The sequence below is a fragment of the Macrobrachium nipponense genome, chromosome 13 (assembly GCF_015104395.2).
Source record: "Macrobrachium nipponense isolate FS-2020 chromosome 13, ASM1510439v2, whole genome shotgun sequence".
NCBI classification, from domain to species: Eukaryota; Metazoa; Arthropoda; class Malacostraca; order Decapoda; family Palaemonidae; genus Macrobrachium; species Macrobrachium nipponense.
This window is the reverse complement of record NC_087206.1, coordinates 13,538,696-13,561,734: the sequence shown is the minus strand read 5'-3', so window position 1 is coordinate 13,561,734 and position 23,039 is coordinate 13,538,696. Positions and strand designations below refer to the sequence as shown.

General features: G+C 35.1%; 1 protein-coding gene and 1 non-coding gene across 3 annotated transcripts in view; both read right to left on the bottom strand.

Annotated features, from left to right (window-relative positions):
* The window catches only part of LOC135225653 (caskin-1-like), a 1,822,025-nt gene that overhangs the window by 710,391 nt on the left and 1,088,595 nt on the right, over positions 1–23,039 (bottom strand). The window lies entirely within an intron of this gene.
* Trnas-gcu (transfer RNA serine (anticodon GCU)) lies at positions 799–880 on the bottom strand. The gene has a single exon. It is a non-coding gene; the product is annotated as a tRNA-Ser (tRNA).

Here is a 23,039-nt window from a genome sequence, read left to right as displayed (position 1 = left end):
TCCTTTAATTTTTTCCCCTTTATGATTCTCATATTCGTGTTATGCAACCGTAAGAATATGGAATGGTTTATGAAATTTTATTTACGAATACAATCAGACAGAACAATAAATACTAACGAGTAATTTGGTCTGTCATTTCAGTCCATTAGTTTGGCTATCACTGCATCCTGAAGTCCACTAGATTTTTAAATAGTTCATCTTTGTTTTCCTTTTCATATCATGAGGAACCCAAAATCTATGACAGGAGCTTATCCAGACCGTTTAAGACTTCCAGGCTACGAGGCTTTCACTAAGAGATATATGCATATTTTAGGGATTCAGATGCAGTTTAATAATGAAAATATTCCGTTGGAATGAGCTTATGGATAAAAACTCGTTATCCACAAAAATAACGTTTAAAAGATCAATACACAATGTCCTTCACATTTAAACAAATGCATTTCTCTCCCACACAACTAAATACATCGTTCGCCAAACTGAAATTCAGTAAGTACCACAAAGCTTTCTCAGAACTCCCCAATTTATGCTATTACAGCTTCCAACATTGTTTTTATCTCCCACGCAATATGATGCAACAGCCAGCATCACCCGACAACGAGTCGCTGCGGTCAGCAACGCATGCCAACACCTGATCACGTAGCAACCCAGCCACCCAAGGCCACTCTACTACGGTCGAAGGGTTCACACGTCGATAACCTGTTTCTTGAGCTGCTTATTCGCATATCAGTTACAAACAGGTTATGAAGAAGCTTGTGCTAGGTGTGTATTCATTGATTTGCATCAAGAAAATTTCACATGCGACGAGGATGGGATTCGAACCCACGCAGGGAGACCCTATTGGATTAGCAGTCCAACGCCTTAACCACTCGGCCACCTCGTCATGGTGATTTCCGATAGTATTTCCGTTGATAAACAGAGATGATATTGGTTTTCCATTGCCTCTCTTTAATACGCCTCGCTTTTCTCCCGCAATTGCTCCCTGCCGATCTAAGATTAAGTTTCGGTTAAATAAAAAAGAATCGGATTGTTTTTTCTCTCTCGTAACTCACGTCTCATGAGAAGTCGCTGTCTGTCTCAACAACAGTCATATCATCATTTTGCACTCAGTTCATTTAATATCTGAAGTAATAATATTGATTTTTTCCCCTTCTTCTCAAAAACCACTCATTTTATGCATGTATTCTCGATTTCATCCATACACTGTTTCCAAATTTTTTTTTCTTTTATTAAGAAAATATATATTTTAACAATTCTTGTAATTTGTAATACTGCATATACATCACAATATATCTACACTGCAATTTTTATTATTCATCTAAATATGTTTATAAACTACAAACATTGACTCATGAGTACTTTTTGAACAAGTTTTAAATCCTATTCTATTTACGTTGAAAGTTTTGGACCATTCCTCTTTTTATCCATTCAAGAAATTGCGGGTCAGTAACTTCCATAATTTTTAAACACCAAGAGTTAATGTAAAAATGCATACGGTGCGCACTTCCAGCCATGTTAGGTCAATCAGCTAAGTTAAGCAATGTTATGTCAGCAGAGGTCAGATGCGCTGTCTTTAGGTATGCACCTTGAGCGTTCATGCGACAGGGCATACGGTTGGCAATCCAATCACAAGAGAACTTGCTGAATACCAGCAGGACTGCGTTTTCCTTGGCTACCTTATCCTGGAGAATATATATATATATATATATATATATCTATATATATATATATATATATATATATATATATATAATATATATAATCATATTCATAAATACATGTATAAGCTAACAAAATCGGCGAATTTCAAACATTATATATATATATATATATATATATATATATATATATATATATATATAATATCATATTCATAAATACATGTATAAGCTAATAAAATCGGTGAATTTAAAACATACTATGTCTTTAAGCTCTCCAGAACTTATTTAGATCAACTGCCGTTGGCAGCAAACGTCTAAACGTATGTTGTAAAGCTTCTCTAATCAATAATTATGACACAATCAGAACACTCTGAGCCGAGCATTTATATAGAACGTTTTTGAACTCACTGACGTCTCAAAATACAGTACAATCAATACAAGAAATATAGGACGCCGAGACCTTGTTACACATATGAATACGGGTTCTCAGAAACAGTGAGAATTGAGAATCCTTCCCCACGAAAAGAGAAACAATGCCGACATTAATCAGCCAGCTCCTGTGATGGAATAAACAAAGCAGGATGTTTACAGTTGTATCAAATCCAAAAAGGGGGTTGGAAGGTTGGCGGTGGGGGAGAGGGGGAGGGGTGGGTTGGTGGAAGGGTGTAGAACTGTAGTGTGTTCGATAGAATGTTTGTAGACCTAATAACCTGGAGGAAAAGGCACACATAGTTATGGGGATTCCAGATCAGTGGTTACGATACGTAGGACAATGCCAGGCATTGTTTACTCTTTGTTTACCCTTTCTTCTCCTCCGCTTATTGCGCTGACGTCGACTAAACCGAAGAAATAAAAAAAGGAAAAAGAAACGAGTGATATTGGTTATGAAATAACTAAGAAAGGCTGTGAATATCCTTTTTATTTTATTTTTTTTTTACTGTATATGTTTAAGAGTTTATTACACTCTTGACCTAGCAAATTGAAAATGCTTTTTGTCATATAAAACATCGCTCTGAAAAAAAAACAATAAATAAAATGAAAAAAAAAAAAACAAAAAAAATAGAATAAAAACTTATTTTTGGGTCAGTTTGTGATAAACATTTGGGCATTTACGCAAATGCCTTGGAATAATGAATCTGAAAGTTCAGTAGTTATAAAACTTTTACCCGAAGGTTGCAGAGCAATTTTCTGCTTTCTTTAACACAGAACAGTTCAGAACTTTTCAGAAAATTGGATAAAAGTCAGGAACCGAGCTGATTCTACTTTTGGGACTCCAGTTATAAGCTGGACTTTAATTAGTTGATTTATAATAACTTGGCGCCAAGACAACTTTGATTATTGACGATGAAATTAAGTACCTCTCTAACGTTATATATAGATATATATATATATATATATATATATATATATATATATATATATATATATATACTATATTTATAATAAAAGGAGCCCATAAAACAACCAAAATATAGAAAGAAAGTAAAACATAGAAAGAAAAAAGTACTATATTTCAGAGACAGCTGTCTGAAATATAGTAGTTTCTTTCTATAGTTTGGTGTTTTTATGGGCTCCTTTCATTAGATGGAATTCTGTTGTTACAGGACATTTTTACCAGTCATATATATATATATATATATATATATATATATATATATATATATATATATATACATATTCTAGGACTCACACATATTATATATATATATATATATATATATATATATATATATATATTCTATGACTCACACATATTATATATATATATATTTTTATAATATATATATATATATATATATATATATATATATATATATATATATATATATATCTACTATATATATATATAGATATATATTATATATATATATTATATATATATATATATATCAAAACAATATATTACAATAATAATAAACAGAAATTTACCTTAACATACACCATAAGCTTTCCTTTTAACCAACAAGGAAATCTACAACACCCACAACCACCACCCGGACGAGCAGCTAGCTACCTAGAGCAGTCCAAGACCTTAAAAAACCAATCAATTCAAAAACCTACGAATATTTTCATTTGTAGTTTTGAGAATCCTCCCTCAAAAAATCACGGTCCGTGTCCATACGGTCAGAGTGGCCTAGGGGCCACTATTGGCTTGCTGCTGCTCCTGCTGCGCCAGGGGCAGGGGGGGTGGGGGGGATGGGCAACCATTATGTCATCCCCACGTCATCCCCATATGTTTCCTGGGAGCGGCCAAGAGCCTTTGAAGGAGCCCTGAAAGAACGGCCATTTATTTTCGGTATTTTTCTCACCGAGTGGATTTTATTTACCTACGGGGTAAGTTGGGTGCGTTCACCCATATGCCTGTGCGTCGTGGTGCGCGCGCGCAAACATGAAATGAGTTAAGTGACTTTATGATGATTTTTCGAAAAGATAAAATCGAGTTGATTATTCGACATTAACCAAATTTTCACTGAATAGACAGGTGTACTGGGATAGTCCACACAAGAATGTTCAACGTTTTCCACCGAGATTTCTTGTGGTATTTATTTTTATATTACTGAATTTGCTATTTATTTGTGCACAGTACTTAATTTGCTCTTCATTATTTTTATATTAGAGAATTTGCTATTTATTTTTTCTTATCACTGAATTTGCTATTTATTTTTTCATATCACTGAATTTGCTATTCATTTTTCCATATTACTGAATTTGCTATTCATTTTTTCCATATTACTGAATTTGCTATATATATACTTTTTTATATTACTGGATTTGCTATTCAATTTTTTCATATTACTGAATTTGCTATTTATTTTTTCATATTACTGAATTTGCTATTTATGTTTTTTATATTACTCAATGATATTTATTTTTTATTTATCTTACTGAATTCGCACATTTGGGCTTCCTTTTAGTCTGGCATTTGTGAATGTCCAAGACTGTAGATTAAATAAATCTTCAGAGGATACAACAAGTACTTGATATTTGCTTCATTTTCGAATTCGGGAATATGCAAACTTTAATTATGTAACAGCTTCATTCAAAACTAGCTCAGCAGAGAGGCAGCGATCAGACGTAAATTATACAAAAATATAAAAAAGCTATTATACAGTAGAGTAATTAAGTAACAGCTAGATACTAATTTCACTAAGATAACACAATACGTTTAACAGTAGTAATAATAATTTAAAAACTAAAAATATTAACCCGACACAAACCGAGTTTTCTGAATACCTCTCTTACCATTTCCAGGCTCCGATGGGAAATTATAAAAAAATATAAAAAAGCTATTATACAGCAGAGTATTTAAGTAACAGCTAGATACTAATTTCCCTAAGATAACACAAGAAGTTTAATAGTATAACAATAATAATCTAAATATTAAAAATAAAAATATTAACCAGAGACAAACCAAGTTTTCTGAATACTTTTCTCTGCCATTTCCAGGCTCCGATGAGAAATTCATTCGAAGCATCCAATAATTCTTTGCTGAAGTTGGAGCCAAAATTCTTGGGTACTCTTGGCTCAGACTTTTTTTTCTTCTTCTTCTTTTTAAATCGCGGTATCTTCAGCAATAACGAGGGGGAGTTTTCTCGCTCTTACCCCGATGTTATGACTGTCTTATTTCATAAATTTTCAAGTTTGTTTTTGAGAGAGAGAGAGAGAGAGAGGAGAGAGAGAGAGAGAGAGAGAGAGAGAGAGAGAGAGAGAGAGAGAGAGAGAGAGAGTTTTCCAGAAATGAGAAAAAAATGTCTTCCCACATTTAGAGAGCAATAATAAAATAATATGATATATAAATAATAATAAAAATAAAAGATAATAATAATAAAAATAATAATAATAATAAAATAATAATAATAATAATAATAATAATAATTAATAAATAATAATATAATAATAATAATATAGAAGTTCAAAAGGGCTAAAATGTCAAGATTAGCGAACTCAAACTATTTTCATGACAATATTATACCATTTTGATTTATATATGTATCTATATACATATATAATTATATATATATATATATATATATATATATATATATGTATATATATTTCATAATATATATACATACATACATACATACACACACATTTATATATATAATATATTATATATATATATATATATACATACTACATACATACATACATATATATATATATATATATATATATATACATACATTATATATCAGTGGTATAATATTGTCTTGAAAAAACAGTGAGTTCGCTCATCTTGACATGATCCGTTCAAAGGATTGGCACAGACATGAATAAAACAACAACAACAATAATAATTAATAAATAATAATGGTAAAGTAAATCCACAGTAGTGTGCGTGTTTGGTTTTGTTATTTAACATATATACAGCAGAAAACTTTCGATAACCTGCACGGTCCTCCTTATCAATTTTATTGACTCGTGCGATTATGAGTTTTCTTTGAATAATAATAATAATAAAAAATAATAATAATAATAATAATAATAATAATAATAATAATAATAATACTCTTTTTATTTCTCTCTTCTCTTTCTTCTTCTCTTCCAGCTGGCAGAGCACCAATGTCTTCCTGATGGATGTCGTGTTGTCTTCTCTTGTCGCAGCTGGATCCTGGAGCCGTAGACGGCTATAATTTGAAAGGAGGTCCTTCTCTGAGGGCAGTAGCATTCAATATTATAGCTGTTTCAACGGCATTTTATTTATATAGAATCTTCTCAATTCTTCCTAGTGTCTTTTTCTCATCAGCATGTAGCTGATGTATCAGGTTTCCTAAGGACATGTAAAGACAACTGAAATCTTTATATGTCCTTAGGAAACCTGATACACCAGCTACATGCTGTTGAGAAACAGACAATAAGAAGAATTGAGAAGATTCTATATAAATTAAATGCCGTTGAAACAGCTATACTATTCAATGCTACTGTCCTCAGAGAAGGAGCTCCTTCCAAATTATACCCGTCTACGGCTCCAGGATCCAGCTGCGACGAGAGAAGACAACACATCCTTCAGGAAGGACATTGGTGCTCCGCCAGCTGGGAAGAGAAAAAGATAGAGAAGACAGAAAAAAATATTAATAATAACTAATAAATAATAATAATAATAATAATAAAATAAATAATATAAAAATAATAATAATAATAATAATAATAATAAATAATAAGGAATCTGGTAAAACTAGAGGGTGAAGTAGCTCCAGGACTCACGCAGAGGAGTGTGATCCTAGAAACGGCGCACATAGTAAGAAAAGTGATGGACTCCTAAGGAGGCAGGATGCAACCCGGAACCCCACACTATAAAAATACCACCAAGCCAAATTTGAGGACTGTGATAGACCAAAAATAAAATAATAATAATAATAATAATAATAATAATAATAATAATAATAATAATAATAAGAGCGTGAAAAGAGGAAGACTTGATCGCAGAACAAAAACACCACTTCTCCGAGTAGACTCGCTCTCGTAATAGTTTAATCCATCACGTCGAAGTTTTTCAACTCGTTCTCTTGATAAAGGCAGTCCTGGATGGTGCAAAATACGAAAAGTCTCGAGAAAGAGGGAAGAAGTGAGATATGGCGAAGGGAAAATAAGGAGAGGTCTTCCTCGAATATTCTAATTTTGCTTTTTCGTAAACGGGATCTATTTAATGCAAGCTAATGGATTCGTTATTATGGAAATAATGAAAATTTTTAAATGAGGAGCATAATAAAGTAGGAACTTATAAGAGAGAGAGAGAGAGAGAGAGAGAGAGAGAGAGAGAGAGAGAGAGAGAGAGAGAGAGAGAAATATTACTAGACTTCAATGTCCAATGATCCTAAGCGTCAGTTCCTCTAAGGAAAGAATTCAGATTGAGAATGTAATAATTTAAAATAGTATATAACAATTGAATGCTTGAAAAAATAAACTAACATACACGAGAACATGAAATTACCACACAAAGACACTTAGACATTCGAGGATGAAGACTTTAAAATATGCATGATAAGGAGAAACGGTTTAAGAAAGAGTCATTTTAAAATGAATAAAAATAAAAAAAACATGAATAAAACACTTTAAAATGAATTCGAGATGATAAACACAAACATAGACACACACACACACACTCACACACACACACACACACAAACAGCTGAAGGAGACGGCGATCGAAATAAAATTCGAACAGCGGCGGGAAAGAAGCAAAACCTCCCATGAAAATAGTCTAAAGTTTGAGGCAACTCCTACACCCCTATCTACCCCTACCCCCCATCCCCCAACCCCCCTCCCTCCTCCTTTGCAGCGCGGGTTTCTTGGTAAATGAAGCCAAGTTAAAAATCGCCTGCCGGGTTTGGCTCCCAATGTTTCCTAATTTCTTGTGGAACTTCCAGGGCGAAATTACAATTTGGGTCGACCAAACGAAACAGATTCTTTATGGCATTTGAATTTTTGGGTGGCCAGGAGGAGGAGGAGGGCGAAGTTTGGAGAGAGAGAGAGAGAGAGGAGAGAGAGAGAGAGAGAGAGAGAGAGAGAGAGTTTTCGGTAAGATACAACGAGCGCTAACTACGGGTAAACTATTTTGACAAGTAAAGTTTGTCTTGCTCGTGACTTATGGCCACGAAGATGATGGATGTCGGGTCATATAAATTGTGTCATTTTTTGATATGATGAACGAATATTATTATTAAATATTGTAGTAATCACGGGGATTTAAATATGCACGATTAATAAATAAACTAGTCAACTGTACGACGTTGTTCTAATCTGGAAGAGCAATTGTGGTTTCAGTTATCACAAGCAACGTTTGAGAAAGTGAAAACATTTGTTAAAACCCAATAAAACTGAATAATGTTCATTTTCTCATTTCTACGTACTTTTGTTTATTAGTTAACGATTCCCGTTGATTCCCATTTTCATTGTTTACTTCATCATTCCCCATTCATTTTTCGGTTTTTCTCTGTTTTCTCTTAAATCCAAATTTGCATCATATCTCCTTCAACGTTCCTTATTCACCCTCTTCTATTCTCCTTTTCCAGCAGCTTTCTCATCTGTCGTTCTTACGCCTAACCTCTTTTTCTTAACTTCTTCATTTTTTAATTTATCTGGTCCTTCCATATATTCCATCACAATATTCTTAATCGTCTGTCCATTTTTTCTGCTGTTCTATTCATTCATTCTTCTTCATTACTTTTTTTGTTAAGATTCTGTTATCGGTTTTCCTATCTGCGTCCAGCATGGCCTTCTCTTTTATCAGCTTTTCCTTTTAAGTGCATTCATCAATGATTCTCCTCATTTCCCCTTTTACACGAGTGTTTCATTATGTCCATTTTGTTTCTTGATTTATCTAAGTATTTTTTTTTATTCTTCCACCAATTACATCCAAGTACATCATCGTCCTTTATTGGTGATACTCCTTCTCTCTCAGTCTCTACCTCCTTTTCGTTTTTACCAAATAACTTTCCTCATTCATTCCCCTTTCTTCTTCCTCTTCCAATATTGTCCCTTGATTTATCTAAATATGTTTTTTTTAATCATTCTCCCACCAATTATATCCCAGTACCTCAATACTGATGATACTCATGTTCTCTCAATCTCTACCCCCTTTTCGGTTTTTACCAAATCGTTCTATATTCACTCTTTTTCTCTTCCTCTTCTTTTTTTTCTCTCTCTCTCCTCCCAGGAAAGAAGAGACGACTGTGGATCATTGGATTAAGCGAATCTTGCTGAGATCCGGTTATTCGGTCCACCGCGAAACTGCCCACTCAGCAGATACCTCTGCGCCGAGATAATAGCCAAAGTATTAGGTTATCATTATGTACACATTCAGAAGCTGTCAGCAGCGGAGTTTCTGGTAGATGTCTGCTCTCTAAAGCAATGTTTCTCTTATCAGTCGTTTAAGTTGTGCGCATGCGCCGAAAGCGAGTGGATGCTGGTTGGTACGCATGCATAATCACGCATACCTCATGGAATGTTATGAGATTAAACAAATCTTGAGCATTGGTTTGGGATTAGATTCAATCCTTTTATATTGTGGTTTGACGCGCTCTTCTGGAAATGTGAGTACCACGCACTAAACTTATCATTTGTGTCCGTAACACTTCAAAACCAGGTTTGCACACAATAAGATGCCCTTACAGGATAGTTAACAGCATTTGCATTTCTTATTCACTGTGTGTATCAGCGCTTAGCATGAGGTCATTCGTGCTTTGAAATAAAAGAATAAGCACCTATCTTACTAACAAAACGGAACCCCCTAAAAAAACAAAAAACTTCTTCGGCGCATCAAGGTTTCCATCAACATAAAAGAATGAACAAAACTGAAGCCATAATAGAAGCGAAGGAATAATAAACGAGAAGACGCCTGAATGAAGATCAATAGCTTCAGTCTGCGAAGACCCACAAGGAAATGTTTGATTTACACCTGAGCTGTGAATCCGACATCTCTCTCTCTCTCTCTCTCTCTCTCTCTCTCTCTCTCTCGCTTTATGGAAGGAGGAAGCCTGAGAGGCGTGAATAGCTGCTACCTGGTGGAAAAACAAAGTGAAAAGGATAACAAGAAAAAAAAAATGATCGAAGCCTTTTCGCAAATGGCTGGAATAGATACGTAGTTGATAGATAGTTAGATGGATGAACGGATAGACGAGAGAGAGAGAGAGAGAGAGAGAGAGAGAGAGAGAGAGAGAGAAAGTGTCAAGTCAAAATAAAAACACTTTATTAACCTAAAAACGGTTATTAAAAGGAGATGCTTACGAAGCCAAACTAGCTTATATTATAAGTGTATAATAATAGACCGATATATATATATATATATATATATAATATATATATATATATATATATATATCGGTCTATATATATATATACATACATAAATATATAAACATATATATATCCATATATATATATACTATATATATATATATATATATATATATATATATATATATATATATATACAGAGAGAGAGAGAGAGAGAGAGAGAGAGAGAGAATATCCGCACCTGTTTACCGAGCGAGCATCGCACGCCGGGGGCGGGAGGGGGGTGGGGGGTGTGTCGGAGGAGGAGGAGATTGAGGCAGAAATTCCGTCCCTCCCAAAGCAAGCGAAATGTAGTCGAGACCTGGTATATATATACAATTCACCAAATTCCCTGCTACCCCGTTTTTCCCTCAACGCAAAGACTTTTACGCGGGAAAATATCCAAAATGATTTTCCCGCCGCATCTCACAACGACGACGGTCCAAGTTCTGAGGCCTGAGAACGGTAACGAATTAATTTGTAATTCGCAAAGCACATATGTGAAACTCCAGCGCGCTAACGCATGTACACGCACGTACAGGCTCAAAAGCTAAATTGCGCGCGCGCGCGGGAGGGCGGGCGTCCCTTTATCAAAATGACTAATGGAAATTGGGTCCTTCGCAAACCTCGCCTCTGTCATGCAATTCGAGTCAAGGTACACAGAGGCAACAAGGTCGCCTCTCTCTCTCTCTCTCTCTCTCTCTCTCTCTCTCTCTCTCACGCACAATTAGGATACCGGATGGAAATGGATTGATCATCCTCGGCGATGCTAATTGGAGTGCCAAATCGAATATTATTATATCTATATATTTATAGTATATATAGTATTATATATCTATATTATATATATATATCATATATATAGAGAGAGAGAGAGAGAGAGAGAGAGAGAGAGAGAGAGGTGTAAGCATATGCTGTCTTATATCGATGGGATGACTTGACTGATATACGAGAGAGAGAGAGAGAGAGAGAGAGAGAGAGAGAGAGAGAGAGAGAGAGAGAGAGAGAGAGAGAGAGAGAGAGAGCAAGTATTTGCAGCTTCTTATATTGATGGAATAACTTGACTGACATACGAGAGGATTAAGAGGACTTTGTTGCACTAATGAATGAATTCACAGTTTTTGAAGTAGAATCATTAATAAAGAAACTTGGGAGATGGGAAACACAGGTCTATTATTGAGTCAGTGAGGAGGTGATTTCAGCTGAAATGAAGTGACACCTGGAATACTAACTGGACGGAATTTGGAATCTGGAATCAAAGTCAGTTGCGATGAAAATATTCAGCGCGTCGATTCCTAACAGGCTTGAGAGAGGGATTCCCAAATATTCCAGCATCAGCAGCGTAAGGAATTTAACAATTTTCAGATCTTGTCTTTTGTTGATCTCGAGAACGCATTTGAGTCAACAGATAAATATTATGGAAGATCCTTTGTCACCAATTTGTTTGTTTGTTTGTATGGTGTTTTTACGTTGCATGAAACCAGTGGTTATTCAGCAACGGGACCAACGGCTTTACGTGACTTCCGAACCACGTCGAGAGTGAACCTCTATCACCAGAAATACACATCTCTCACCCCTCAATGTAATGCCCGAGAATTGAACTCTAGGCCACCAAGGTAGCACCCCAACACCATACCGACCACGCCACTGAGGCGCTCTTTTGTCACCAATGGACTCCTGTTAAATATGAAAATAACAGTGCTAATAAGGTAAAATCTTTTCAAAGGTCTATTGACAATTATATCCAAATACAGGTTATCTATTATGGAATTACCAAAAGACTAAGAAAACTTTACCAAACAATGGACTGGCTGGGCAAATTTTGGAAATTAAAACAGACTGCAGCTCTATAAGCAATTGATATTATTCCTTAATTTCAGTGTTTCCGTAATGCTATAAGGAAAAGACCCAGGCTAATATCCCAAACATCTCTTGAAAATGGGCCACAGACAGGGCCTGAAAGTACTCGAGTGTGGAGTAAAACTAAATGTAAATACTTAGAAGTAAACAAGTTACAAAGTGATTTTGTGGGTTTCTTTTTCAATCTTCAGAAGAAAACTGAAAGAAGTTTTTGTTTGTTTCAGTATTGGAACTGTTGTCGGATTATATTGTCGACTCCAGACTAAAGTTTTGAGGATAATATTATTCCTTAATTTGATTGTTTCCGTAATGCTATAAGGACAAGATTCCTGCTATGACAATATTGGAACCGTTGTCGGATTATATTGTCGACTCCAGACTAAAGTTTTGAGGATAATATTAGGAGTCCGATTAAACATAGTGCGAGAAACGATACCCTAATGAAAATTTACGAAAGAAAGTTCCATATTCAGTGAGAAACTGAAAGGAATATGTGGTGGCTTGGACAATGACATGTTCTTCGAACCACCCATGAGAGACTATCACTTGACACTGCCAGCTGGGTTCCTGTGGACACTAGAAGAGTTGTAATGCACAGACCTACTTGGATGAGACCTATGGGTAGGGAAGCTGGAAATGAGTGGAGATTTGTGTAAGACAAAGCACAAGAAAGACATGAATAAGCGAATTTCACAGACGCTTGATGTTGTAGGAGATGGTCAATATATATATATATATATATATATTATATATATATATATATATATATATATATATATATATATATATATATATATGCATACTATATAAATACAGACACATGTCTATATATATATATATACATACACAATATAAAAACAATAAAAAGACATTTAACACATTTATCAGACGCGGATGCAACTCCCACATGCGCACCCTCCACCATCCCCACCTACCCAAACCCCCCCCTCCCCCCCCCCCCCCCCCCCCCCCCCCCCCCCCCCCCCCCCCCCCCCCCCCCCCCCCCCGCCCCCCCCCCCACAAAAAAAACAAAAACAAACACTGAAAGCGTATCATGCCTTTACCACGTAGCACAATCCACATCATCTATAACCTTTGGAGAAAAAAAAAAAAAAAAAAAAAAAAAAAAAAAAAAAAAAAAAAAAAAAAAAAAAATGGGGGGGGGGGGGGGGGGAGGACGAAATCCACAGATAAAACCAAACGTAAAACTACAGACTGCAGGTTATAAAGGAGGCGGCTCTATGATCCCGTGTTTACTCTCGTTGATATTTGTAACGGCTCAGGTGCGCGGCAAACGCAAACATGTGCAATTCAACACATACCAATTTAACTAACATTCAGCGAAATTCGCAGACGATGCTCCATCATCGCCGTCATATCGGGGAGAGAGAGAGAGAGAGAGAGAGAGAGAGAGAGAGAGAGAGAGAAGGGGGCACAGCACATGTTCGAAAATGACAAGAGGAGACATGACAGACATGTGGAATATGACGATAAAGGGAAGGCATACAAAGCACGAGAGAGAGAGAGAGAGAGAGAGAGAGAGAGAGAGAGAGAGAGAGAGAGAGAGAACGCATGCAATACGACGAGAAAGAGACTCACATACCAGATACGAGAGAGAGAGAGAGAGAGAGAGAGAGAGAGCAGAACGCGTGGAATATGAGGAGAAAGGGACTGACATACCAGATACGAGAGAGAGAGAGAGAAAGCAGAACGCGTGGAATATGAGGAGAAAGGGACTGACATACCAGATACGAGAAGATACGAGAGAGAGAGAGAGACGAGAGACAAAGAGAGAAAAAGAGAGAAGTAGAACGCATGGAATATGACGAGAAAGAGACTCACATACCAGATACGAGAGAGAGAGAGAGAGAGAGAGAGAGAGACCTTACAGACCTACAGACCTTACATCTTGTTCGGGATGCCCCAGGTCCCTCAGTGTGAGGCACCTCTAGTGTCTACCAGAGAGTTGCTAGTACATCTTCCGGTATATTTTGCATCTTCAATCTTGGATGGTCTGGGATGCAGTTTAGATATTTGTCGAGCTTATTCTTAAACACATCTACGCTCACTCCTGATATATTCCTCAGATGAGCTGGCAACGCATTGAATAGACGCTGCATTATCGATGCTGGTGCGTAGTGGATTAATGTCCTGTTTGCTTTCCTTATTTTTCCTGGTATAGTTTTGGGCACTATTAATCTACCTCTGCTTGCTCTTTCTGATATTTTTAGTTCCATGATATTTTCTGCTATTCCTTCTATCTGTTTCCATGCCTGAATTATCATGTAGCGTTCTCTTCCCTTTCTCTAGACTATATAATTTTAAGAATTGTAGTCTTTCCCAGTAGTCTAGGTCCTTAACTTCTTCTATTCTAGCTGTAAATGACCTTTTGTACACTCTCTATTTGTGCAAATATCCTTTTGATAGTGTGGGTACCATATCATATTGCAATATTCAAGTGGACTACGAACATATGTTTATACAGCATAATCAGTGTTCAGCTTTTTTTCTTGTTTTGAAGTGCCGTAACAACATTCCCATTTTTGCTTTACATTTTGCCAACAGAGTTGCTATTTGATCATTGCATAACATGTTCCTATTCATCATCACACCAAGGTCTTTAACTGCTTCCTTATTTGTGATGTCTCATTATTAGGTCCCTTATATGCATATAGCTTTCTTTTCTCTGTCTCCATAATTTTATTGATTCAAATTTATCAGAGTTAAATACCATCCTATTTACCTCTGCCCAATCATTATACTTTGTTAAGGTCTCTTTGTAGAGCGTTCCTATCTTCATCACAAGTAATTTCTCTACTTATTCTTGTGTCATCTGCGAAACTACTCACTACCGAATCTTTAACATTATTGTCTATGTCTTGCAATCATAATAACAAACAGTATTGCAGCTAACACCGTACCTTGCGGCACACCGGATATTACCTTGGCTTCATCCGATTTCTCGTCGTTTGCAATAACTATCTGTTTTCTGTTGTGTAAAAATTCTTTTAACCATCTCCTACTTTATCCACGATATTGTGTTTTCTAATTTTCTTCGCTAATATATTATGGTCTACTTTATCAAAAGCTTTTGCAAAAGTCTAAATAAACCACATCTGTTTCATTTGTCCGCTTTTCATATTTTTGAATATGTTTTCACGGTGGACTAACAGTTGGGTTTGTGTACTTTTTCCGGTACGAAACCATGTTGTCCTTTATTAAACAAATTATTTTTTATTAAATGTTCATAATATTTTTCTTCATTACCCTTTCATACACTTTCATAATATGTGATGTTAGACTCACAGGCCTATAATTACTTGCCTCTAGTCTTGATCCACTTTTGAAAGTAGGGGTAATATATGCTAATTTGTGCTCATCATATACTTGCCTGTATCTACACTTTGTCTTAATAATATGCAAGTGGCTTTGCGATAGAATGAACTAACTTTCTTTAACAAAATAGCAGGAAATTCCATCAGGCCCTGCAGCAGCTCCATTTTTAATTTCATTAATAGCCTGCACAATATCAGCTTCATTAATATCTATGTCAGCTAAATATTCACTATTTTCATCCCTTACTTCTATATCATTATCTTCATTATCTATTCTAGGGGTGAATTCTCTCTTATATCGTTCTGCCAGTATGTTGCAAATTTCCTTTTTTTCATTCGTTAATCTCCCTTCAATTCTCAGAGGGCCTATTTCTATTCTTCTTTTATTCATCTTCTTCGCATATGAGTAATAATAGTTTGGGGTGCTTGATATTTAATAGGGTTTTTTCTTCCAAGTCCCGTTTTTCATTTTCTTTTGATTGTATAATCTTTTGTTCTGCATTTTCTATCTTACTTTTTAGTTCTATAACTTTCCATGCATTTTTTCTTTTGCAAGACCTTTTTTCCACTTTCTGATTTTCTGGAACAAGATCCTTCTGTCTCTTGGTATGCATGAATGATGTTTACTTTTCTTCTTCGGTATATATTTTTCCACTATTATCTCCAATATTTTATAATATCTCCGTATTTACCCACCCTTATGTCATCACTTACGAAAATGTTATCCCAATCTTTGTTTAATTCTTCATTAATTTTCTGACCATTTTATATTTTTACTGTAGAAGTTGTATTTTCCATATCCTTCCCACTTTTTCATTTCTTGCTTATCTCTATTTTCACTTGCTTTGGAATGAACTGTTAATTCTATGACATTATGGTCTGAAATACTCGCATTATAAACAAAAACTATTATTTCTTTAACATAAATCATCTCGTTCACAAATACTAGGTCTAAAGTATTTTCCTTTCTTGTTGGCAGGTGATTTATTTGTTGAATGTTGTATTCTAGTAGCATATCTAATAGCTTTTCAAATTGCCTCTTATCTTCTGCACTACTATTACTCTCTTTTTTATCAAATTGCCTCTTATCTTCTGCACTACTATTACTCTCTTTTTTATATGTATAAGTACAACCACAATCTCCTATTCGTTCTTTCCATTCTACGAAAGGAAAGTTGAAGTCACCAGATAGGAGAATAGTCCAGTCCTTGTGATTTCTACATATATCATCCAATTTTTCAATTATTATGTCAAACTCTTTAGTATTAGGAGGCTATATATTACTATGTTCATCAATTTTTCAGATTCAAATTCTACCGCTATTAGTTCACATTCTGAGTTACTATATTTCTCATATATTTTTCCTTGTTTTTTTGTCTTTCCCATATATTGCGGTTCCCCCTTGATTCCTATTTTTTTCTATCTGATCTATAAGTTTTGGAACCCTTTTATTTGATCATCATTCCCAGTCTTCTTGGGAATACCAGGTTTCACTTATATTCATTATATCTATTTTCTTTTCATTTTGGGTTAGTTCTTCTAAGTACTCTATTTTTCTTTTTGAGTTACTCGTAACTAAACCCTGCGCATTCATCACTATGATGGTTTGCGTGTTTTCTCCTTCATTTAATACTGATAGTAATAAGGATTTTCCCATGTCCTCTTTCCTGTTCTGGTATGTTGTTCTTTTTTTCATTTCAGAAATTCTGACATTAAAAAATCCAACTTTTCCATAATATTTGATCTTCCTTCATCATAATTATTAATTTTGTGTCTGAATCTGCAATTTTCTCCGTTTCTGCAATATCCTCTTGCATATAAATACAGTTATTATCTCTTGAGTAGAATTTCGGAGCTGATGCTTTGAAATTTTTTGCTGACACCTCTGCATATCTCATTGGTGGTTTGCTTTTCTCTTTTACCTGATATTCTTGATTTCTCTCTTTATTTGTTTTCTTTCTTATTTGGATTTTATTACTTGGTTGGTTTATTTATTTTGATTATGATTCATGGCTACAGGGTGCATATATTTGCATTTTTTGTCGAACTTCCATCCTTTTTCCTTCTTTTGGTTTTTAGGTTTTTTCATATTTTGGATGCAGATCTCTGCAATCATCCCCATATCCATCTAAGTATGCACATTTACCATATATTTCATAGTTTTGACATATCTTAGGATGTTTGTAGTAACATCTTTCTCCAAATCTGCAATTCCCTCTTTTCAAAAGGTTGCAGATTTTGTCTTTCTTGTCTATTTTTTCCTCTTTCTTTCCCTCATTGTATAGATCTGGGTAGAGCCTCTTCGGGATTTGCTTTTCTGTTGTCATATCGTAATTTATTTCTTCGTAGGTATGCTGCTTTATTGCCTCATATGTAGTATCAATGAGTATCTCTGCATCCATACTTTTATCTTGTTCTTTGTTTTCCTTATTTTTTTCTGTCATTTCATTTTTGTTTACTTCTCTTCCGTTTTCCTCTTCTTCTTTTTCTTCTTCTTCTTCCTCTTCCTCTTCTTCTTCTTCATCCTCAACTATTTGTACATTCAATCTTGATTTAATAACATTGTCTATCCATGATAGACATGTTGAACAAAAAATTCTTGTATCTTTTCTCAATCTTGTATTACCTCAGCACACTGTGGATGGGTCGGAATGTTGCATGCAGCACTTTTCTGATTAGGTTTTTGTGGATTGACTATGCTATACCAAACCTTACACAGTTTGCATGCTTTTGGCATTCTTTTTCCTAATGCATCAATTAGTATATTCACAAGATTTACCTTATTCATTTTCTTTGTCGGAATATGTTGGTTTATGTATATTTTCTTTATGGAGTCTCTTGACCACTTGGATTTTATTTGGAACTTCTTCAATTATTTTCAAGATGTTTTCATTAGATTTGTTCCAGTTTGAAGGATTATATCCTTCTAATATATCTATGCAATGCTTTGTGTATCTTTTGGTTAGGGGACTGTTGCTGTTTAGTTTCATAGATGAGAAATGCCAGTTCCCTTCCTGCTACCTCATCGTATTGTGAATCTGCTAAGCACGCCAAATTACGCCACCTTTTCCCGCAGTTGGAACTTACTGCCATCTTGTTCTGATTTATAGTATTACACTTGATAAACTAACTTAGAAGACGCTTTATCCTACTATTTTTCACACTAATCTTATCAGCGATAGTTCACGAAGCACTTCTAGATATTTCTCAAATTCTAGTCGTATGTTAAACTTGTGATATCTGTTGATTATTGTGACTCTAACGCGGGAGTACGTCTCACCAAGCAAGATGGCTACTACAGAGAGAGAGAGAGGGCAGATCGCGTGGAATATGAGGAGAAATGGACTCACATACCAGATACGAGAGAGAGAGAGAGAGAGAGAGAGAGAGAGAGAGAGAAGCTTAGCAAATATGGCAAATGACGAAACAGACGAGATCAAGCAAGATGATAAAAGTGAAAGAGTGAAAAAAAGTCTTTGAGAGAGAGAGAGAGAGAGAATGTTGGCAAAACACGATTGATGACGATTTCCGTGCACTAACAGTAAAGCCTTATGAAGGTCTAATGCAAAACATGGCACTGGAAAGTCTGCAATGGGAAAACATCATCTGTTATGAAGGGAAAAATAAAATACATGGCTTTTTTCTGAAACTTAAAAGATGAAATATAACGTAAAACGAATACCTAAATTTGTAAAAAGTGTTTAAAGATAATGATTTATCTATTAGAATGAAAATGCAAAAGGTCAATAAAGTCCATGTTACACAGTGCAGAACAATTATTTCTAATGGAATATAGCGTATTTATTTTAATTTTCGTTGGTGAAACAACGCGATATTTGACCTTAGAGTTTAGCGCACGCCTCGAGTAAGCTGGAAGTCGGAGCACGCCTTGTTACTAATGGAAGTGTTTCGTCTGGTCAGCACAGAACGGAAAGAGATATAAAATGTCTGTGTACAACGGATACTGAAGAGGAGGAATTCTTCTGTACATGATTACATTGTATACACTTGACAATCACTGAATGAATGATACAAATGATATTTACTAAAAGAATTTATGGCTGTTCTTGCAGATAAACAGGTGCACCCAGTATATAGCGCATAAAGAGAGAGAGAGAGAGAGAGAGAGAGAGAGAGAGAGAGAGAGAGAGAGAGAGAGAGAGGCTTTTTAACGTAAACCCAAGGATACGATACCATCCCCGATCATAAAAGGCTAAGTCCTTCTAAACTGGAAGATGAAACCTTGATAAAGTTTAAAGTAATTTTTGATTAAATCACTGGGCAAGACCGCAAGACAAAATACTGTACCAGCCTCTCTCTCTCTCTCTCTCTCTGCCGTCTTGTATTGATATGTTGTGGCCAAAATTACACACAACACAGACATGAAAGGCAAAATCAATACCAGCCTGCGATTATCCCCCTGCCACCACCCCTCAGCCTTCATACACATGTTCAAGGGGGGCGGGGCGTGGGGGAGGAATTCCAAGGCCTAAGAGAAAATTTGCCTTCCTGCGGACAATCCCTCCGCAACCCCCCCTCCCACCCAACCCAGGTCCGCTTTTTCTCTTTTGAAAAGTCTCTTTAATTCATCTGATTCGTCGATTGTTAAGAGAATGGGACCTCTTACGACGTCGTATTTATCTCAGTTCTGCTTTCGTACATTTTCGTCGATTTTATATATGCTTGTTTCGTTTTTCTATTCTTTATTTATATTCTTTTAGGGTGAGTTGTCACTGGAAAAGTGAATAGAGTTTAACGCGAGATAATTCCTTAGGGTATCAATTTAATGTAGATAACTTATAAACGAATAACATGCAAAATACATACATACATACATATATATATATATATATATATATATATATATATATATATATATATATATCTTACATGTATTCCTATTCTGAACATTATCAACAATCATTCTATGCAAGCAGATATATTATATATATATATATATATATATATATATATATATATATAGATATATATATCTATATATATCTATATATATATATATATATATATATATATATAGATATATAAGATATATAGATATATATATATATATATATATATATATATATATATATATATATCTGCTTGCATAGAATGATTGTTGATAATGTTCAGAATAGAAATACATGTAAGATACTTTTGTATGAATATCTGCAAGTATTCATACAGACACTAATAATTAAATATAAATATATATATATATATATATATATATATATGTATGTATGTATGTATGTATATATATATATATATATATATATATATATATATATATATATATATATATATATATACATATATAATAAAACGAGTATCCCAATATATAACAAGAACTAAGTGCAGTTTTTCTCCTTCTTTCAAACAATGGCCACAAATCCGATCTCCCAAAATAATATTCACCGGACACACGGGCGGCTTCGTAGTTTCTCTCTCTCTCTCTCTCTCTCTCTCTCTTCTCTCTCTCTCCTGCTATTGAATCCCATGGGGAGGGCGACAGTGGCAATACATACCAAGTGGAATTTCCGTAATTGCATAGGAATATCTATCTCCCAAAATCATGTAGGAGGAGGAGGAGGAGGAGGAGAGGAGAGAGAGCCAGAGTAAGAGAGAGAGACAGGGAGGGAGGGGAGAGAAGTAGGAAGAAGAAGAAAAACAAAGAAGAAGACGAGAGAGAGAGAGAGAGACCTTACCTTACCTTACAGACCTTACATCTTGTTCGGGTTGCCCCAGGTCCCTCAGTGTGAGGCACCTCTAATGTCTACCAGAGAGTTGCTAGTACATCTTCCGGTATATTTTGCATCTTCCAATCTTGGATGGTCTGGGATGCAGTTTAGATATTTGTCGAGCTTATTCTTAAACACATCTACGCTCACTCCTGATATATTCCTCATGAGCTGCCAACGCATTGAATAGACGCTGCATTATCGATGCTGGTGCGTAGTGGATTAATGTCCTGTGCTTTCATTATTTTTCCTGGTATAGTTTTGGGCACTATTAATCTACCTCTGCTGCTCTTTCTGATATTTTTAGTTCCATGATATTTTCTGCTATTCCTTCTATCTGTTTCCATGCCTGAATTATCATGTAGCGTTCTCTTCTCCTTTCTAGACTATATGTTTAATTTTAAGAATTGTAGTCTTTCCCAGTAGTCTAGGTCCTTAACTTCTTCTATTCTAGCTGTAAAGGACCTTTGTAACACTCTCTATTTGTGCAATATCCTTTTGATAGTGTGGGTACCATATCATATTGCAATATTCACAGTGGACTACGAACATATGTTTTATAAAGCATATCATGTGTTCTGCTTTCTTGTTTGGAAGTGCCGTAACAACATTCCCATTTTTGCTTTACATTTTGCCAACAGAGTTGCTATTTGATCATTGCATAAACATGTTCCTATTCATCATCACACCAAGGTCTTTAACTGCTTCCTTATTTGTGATGGTCTCATTATTAGGTCCCTTATATGCATATAGCTTTCTTTCTCTGTCTCCATAATTATTGATTCAAATTTATCAGAGTTAAATACCATCCTATTTACCTCTGCCCAATCATATACTTTGTTAAGGTCTCTTTGTAGAGCGTTCCTATCTTCATCACAAGTAATTTTCTCTACTTATTCTTGTGTCATCTGCGAAACTACTCACTACCGAATCCTTAACATTATTGTCTATGTCTTCAATCATAATAACAAACAGTATTGCAGCTAACACCGTACCTTGCGGCACACCGGATATTACCTTGGCTTCATCCGATTTCTCGTCGTTTGCATAACTATCTGTTTTCTGTTGTGTATTCTTTTAACCATCTTCCTACTTTATCCACGATATTGTGTTTTCTAATTTTCTTCGCTAATATATTATGGTCTACTTTATCAAAAGCTTTTGCAAAGTCTAAATAAACCACATCTGTTTCATTTCCGCTTTTCATATTTTTGAATATGTTTCACGGTTGGACTAACAGTTGGGTTTTGTGTACTTTTTCCGGGTACGAAACCATGTTGTCCTTTATTAAACAAATTATTTTTTATTAAATGTTTCATAATATTTTTCTTCATTACCCTTTCATACACTTTCATAATATGTGATGTTAGACTCACAGGCCTATAATTACTTGCCTCTATCTTGATCCACTTTTGAAAGTAGGGGTATTATATGCTAATTTGTGCATCATATATCTTGCCTGTATCTACACTTTGTCTTAATAATATTGCAAGTGGCTTTGCGATAGAATGAACTACTTTCTTTAACAAAATAGCAGGAATTCCATCAGGCCCTGCAGCAGCTCCATTTTTAATTTCATTAATAGCCTGCACAATATCAGCTTCATTAATATCTATGTCAGCTAAATATTCACTATTTTCATCCCTTACTTCTATATCATTATCTTC